Raw genomic sequence first — 5,000 nt, 5'->3', positions numbered from 1 at the left:
TTTAGTTAAGGGGAGTCTGATAAAGAGTCCCCCCAGGAATAGTGTCTGTTTCCCGGGGAGCAGTCGTGGGGGGGAAGGTTCCCTCTGTCTCCCTCCGGTGGGAGAGGTGGGTATTGCAGGTGCGGGTGTTTGAAACGGACAAGTTGTGACTGAATATGCTATGTGAACACTTGTGAAATTGGGGATGGTGTGTTGGGGCAGGGGGGGTCTGGTAGAAGGCCCCCCCCAGGAATAGTGTCTCTTTCCCGGGCAGCAGTCCCTTTTAGTTAAGGGGAGTCTGATAAAGAGTCCCCCCAGGAATAGTGTCTGTTTCCCGGGGAGCAGTCGTGGGGGGGAAGGTTCCCTCTGTCTCCCTCCGGTGGGAGAGGTGGGTATTGCAGGTGCGGGTGTTTGAAACGGACAAGTTGTGACTGAATATGCTATGTGAAATTGGGGATGGTGTGTTGGGGCAGGGGGGGTCTGGTAGAAGGCCCCCCCAGGAATAGTGTCTCTTTCCCGGGCAGGAGTCGGGCTTAGTTCAGGGGAGTCTGATAAAGAGTCCCCCCAGGAATAGTGTCTGTTTCCCGGGGAGCAGTCGTGGGGGGGGAGGGTTCCCTCTGTCTCCCTCCGGTGGGAGAGGTCGGTATTGCAGGTGTGGGTGTTTGAAACGGACAAGTTGTGACTGAATATGCTATGTGAACACTTGTGAAATTGGGGATGGTGTGTTGGGGCAGGGGGGGTCTGGTAGAAGGCCCCCCCAGGAATAGTGTCTCTTTCCCGGGCAGCAGTCCCTTTTAGTTAAGGGGAGTCTGATAAAGAGTCCCCCCAGGAATAGTGTCTGTTTCCCGGGGAGCAGTCGTGGGGGGGAAGGTTCCCTCTGTCTCCCTCCGGTGGGAGAGGTGGGTATTGCAGGTGCGGGTGTTTGAAACGGACAAGTTGTGACTGAATATGCTATGTGAAATTGGGGATGGTGTGTTGGGGCAGGGGGGGTCTGGTAGAAGGCCCCCCCAGGAATAGTGTCTCTTTCCCGGGCAGGAGTCGGGCTTAGTTCAGGGGAGTCTGATAAAGAGTCCCCCCAGGAATAGTGTCTGTTTCCCGGGGAGCAGTCGTGGGGGGGGAGGGTTCCCTCTGTCTCCCTCCGGTGGGAGAGGTCGGTATTGCAGGTGTGGGTGTTTGAAACGGACAAGTTGTGACTGAATATGCTATGTGAACACTTGTGAAATTGGGGATGGTGTGTTGGGGCAGGGGGGGTCTGGTAGAAGGCCCCCCCAGGAATAGTGTCTCTTTCCCGGGCAGCAGTCCCTTTTAGTTAAGGGGAGTCTGATAAAGAGTCCCCCCAGGAATAGTGTCTCTCACCCGGGCAGCAGTCAGGGTGGAAGGCGCCCTCTGTCTCCCTCCGGTGGGAGAGGTCGGTATTGCAGGTGTGGTGTGCGGCATGGAGCGGAACCCGGGCTCTGGCGTCCTTTTCCGGGTCCAATTCGGCCGTTGTGGGCCTCTGGAGGTGTTTGTGGAGCTCATCCGGGCTCTGGGGGTGTCTGGTAAAGAGATCCGGGTTCTGGCGTCTTTTTCCGGGTCCAATTCGGCCGTTGTGGGCCTCTGGAGGTGTTTGTGGAGCTCATCCGGGCTCTGGGGGTGTCTGGTAAAGAGATCCGGGTTCTGGCGTCTTTTTCCGGGTCCAATTCGGCCGTTGTGGGCCTCTGGAGGTGTTTGGGTCAGAGTTCCGGGCTCTGGGGGTGTCTGGTAAAGAGATCCGGGTTCTGGCGTCCTTTTCCGGGTTCAATTCGGCCGTTGTGGGCCTCTGGGGGTGTTTGGGTCCGAGTTCCGGGCTCTGGGGGTGTTTGGTAAAGAGATCCGGGTTCTGGCGTCTTTTTCCGGGTCCAATTCGGCCGTTGTGGGCCTCTGGAGGTGTTTGCGGACCTCCGCGGGTGTACCGGGGTGATCCGGGACCGGGTCCGGGTTCTGGCGTCTTTTTCCGGGTCCAATTCGGCCGTTGTGGGCCTCTGGAGGTGTTTGGGTCCGAGTTCCGGGCTCTGGGGGTGTCTGGTAAAGAGATCCGGGTTCTGGCGTCTTTTTCCGGGTTCGATTCGGCCGTTGTGGGCCTCTGGAGGTGTTTGGGTCCGAGTTCCGGGCTCTGGGGGTGTCTGGTAAAGAGATCCGGGTTCTGGCGTCTTTTTCCGGGTCCAATTCGGCCGTTGTGGGCCTCTGGAGGTGTTTGGGTCCGAGTTCCGGGCTCTGGGGGTGTCTGGTAAAGAGATCCGGGTTCTGGCGTCTTTTTCCGGGTCCAATTCGGCCGTTGTGGGCCTCTGGAGGTGTTTGTGGAGCTCATCCGGGCTCTGGGGGTGTCTGGTAAAGAGATCCGGGTTCTGGCGTCTTTTTCCGGGTCCAATTCGGCCGTTGTGGGCCTCTGGAGGTGTTTGTGGAGCTCATCCGGGCTCTGGGGGTGTCTGGTAAAGAGATCCGGGTTCTGGCGTCTTTTTCCGGGTCCAATTCGGCCGTTGTGGGCCTCTGGAGGTGTTTGGGTCCGAGTTCCGGGCTCTGGGGGTGTCTGGTAAAGAGATCCGGGTTCTGGTGTCTTTTTCCTGGCTTAATTCGGCCGTTGTGGGCCTCTGGAGGTGTTTGGGTCCGAGTTCCGGGCTCTGGGGGTGTCTGGTAAAGAGATCCGGGTTCTGGTGTCTTTTCCCTGGCTTAATTCGGCCTTTGTGGGCCCCTGGAGGTGTTTGCGGACCTCCGCGGGTGAAATAATGGAAAAAAAAAAAAAGTTAAAGTTTCCAGTCGGGACTATGTGGAGCGAAAAAAACCCGGACTTTTTTGGCTCCGTCAGAAACTAAGTAAAAGTCGGAATATGTGAAGGAAAGCTCAGAAAATGCCTGGGCTTTTTTAGATCGCTTCGATAATTTTTTTTTTAGCTCACATCACTGGGCCACCAGGTCGCAGATTTCAGAAACCTGGTTTTCGGAAACAGAGATCTCCAGGACAGGGCCCCGAGCTTCGGGGGGAGCGTTCCCCAGCTGGACCTAAGCATAGTGGGCCAGGCCCCGGGCGGAAAGACGCTCCTGGAGCCGAGATACAGGGGTGGCTCCCCGCGCGACTTACCCGATTTCGGAGCACTATTTTCGGACAGTGATGGCAGAGCAGTGGGTGTACCGCATGGAGGAAAATAACAGCTCCAGAGAGCGGCAGAGACCAGACCATGACCCAGAACGGCACACTATTCCCGGACAGTGATGGCAGAACAGCAGGTGTACCGCATGGATGAATAAAGAGCTCCAGAGAGCGGCAGAGACCAGACCAAGTCCCAGAACGACACACTATTCCCGGACAGTGATGGCAGAACAGCAGGTGCAGTGGATGGATGAATAAACAGCTCCAGAGAGCGGCAGAGACCAGACCATGACCCAGAACGGCACACTGTTCCCGGACAGTGATGGCAGACCAGCAGGTGTACCCCATGGATGAATAAAGAGTTCCAGAGAGCGGCAGAACCCAGACCATGACCCAGAACGGCACACTATTCCCGGACAGTGATGGCAGACCAGCAGGTGTACCGCATGGATGAAATAAACAGTTCCAGAGAGCGTGAGATCCCGGCTGATATCCGATGAAGAAGCGCTATTGTCGGACACTGATGGCAGAACAGCAGGTGCGGTGGATGAAATAAACAGTTCCAGAGAGCGGTATTTCACGGCAGTTATCCGATGATGAAGCGCTGTTCTCGGACACTGATGGCAGAACGGCAGGTGCACTGGATGGATGAAATAAACAGTTCCAGAGAGCGTGAGATCCCGGCTGATATCCGATGAAGAAGCGCTATTGTCGGACACTGATGGCAGAACAGCAGGTGCGGTGGATGGATGAATTAAACAGTTCCAGAGAGCGTGAGATCCCGGCTGATATCCGATGAAGAAGCACTGTTCTCGGACACTGATGGCAGAACGGCAGGTGCACTGGATGGATGAAATAAACAGTTCCAGAGAGCGTGAGATCCCGGCTGATATCCGATGAAGAAGCGCTATTGTCGGACACTGATGGCAGAACAGCAGGTGCAGTGGATGGATGAATTAAACAGTTCCAGAGAGCGTGAGATCCCGGCTGATATCCGATGAAGAAGCACTGTTCTCGGACACTGATGGCAGAACAGCAGGTGCAGTGGATGGATGAATCAAACAGTTCCAGAGAGCGTGAGATCCCGGCTGATATCCGATGAAGAAGCACTGTTCTCGGACACTGATGGCAGAACAGCAGGTGCAGTGGATGGATGAAAGTGACAGTTCCAGAGAGCGGTATCTCACGGCAGATATCCGATGATGAAGCGCTATTGTCGGACACTGATGGCAGAACGGCAGGTGCACTGGATGGATGAAATAAACAGTTCCAGAGAGCGTGAGATCCCGGCTGATATCCGATGAAGAAGCGCTATTGTCGGACACTGATGGCAGAACAGCAGGTGCAGTGGATGGATGAATCAAACAGTTCCAGAGAGCGTGAGATCCCGGCTGATATCCGATGAAGAAGCACTGTTCTCGGACACTGATGGCAGAACAGCAGGTGCAGTGGATGGATGAAAGTGACAGTTCCAGAGAGCGGTATCTCACGGCAGATATCCGATGATGAAGCGCTATTGTCGGACACTGATGGCAGAACGGCAGGTGCACTGGATGGATGAAATAAACAGTTCCAGAGAGCGTGAGATCCCGGCTGATATCCGATGAAGAAGCGCTATTGTCGGACACTGATGGCAGAACAGCAGGTGCGGTGGATGGATGAATTAAACAGTTCCAGAGAGCGTGAGATCCCGGCTGATATCCGATGAAGAAGCACTGTTCTCGGACACTGATGGCAGAACGGCAGGTGCACTGGATGGATGAAATAAACAGTTCCAGAGAGCGTGAGATCCCGGCTGATATCCGATGAAGAAGCGCTATTGTCGGACACTGATGGCAGAACAGCAGGTGCAGTGGATGGATGAATTAAACAGTTCCAGAGAGCGTGAGATCCCGGCTGATATCCGATGAAGAAGCACT

Source organism: Gasterosteus aculeatus, chromosome 8, assembly GCF_964276395.1.
Source record: "Gasterosteus aculeatus chromosome 8, fGasAcu3.hap1.1, whole genome shotgun sequence".
In the NCBI taxonomy this organism is placed as follows: domain Eukaryota; kingdom Metazoa; phylum Chordata; class Actinopteri; order Perciformes; family Gasterosteidae; genus Gasterosteus; species Gasterosteus aculeatus.
Note: the sequence above shows the minus strand (reverse complement) of the source record.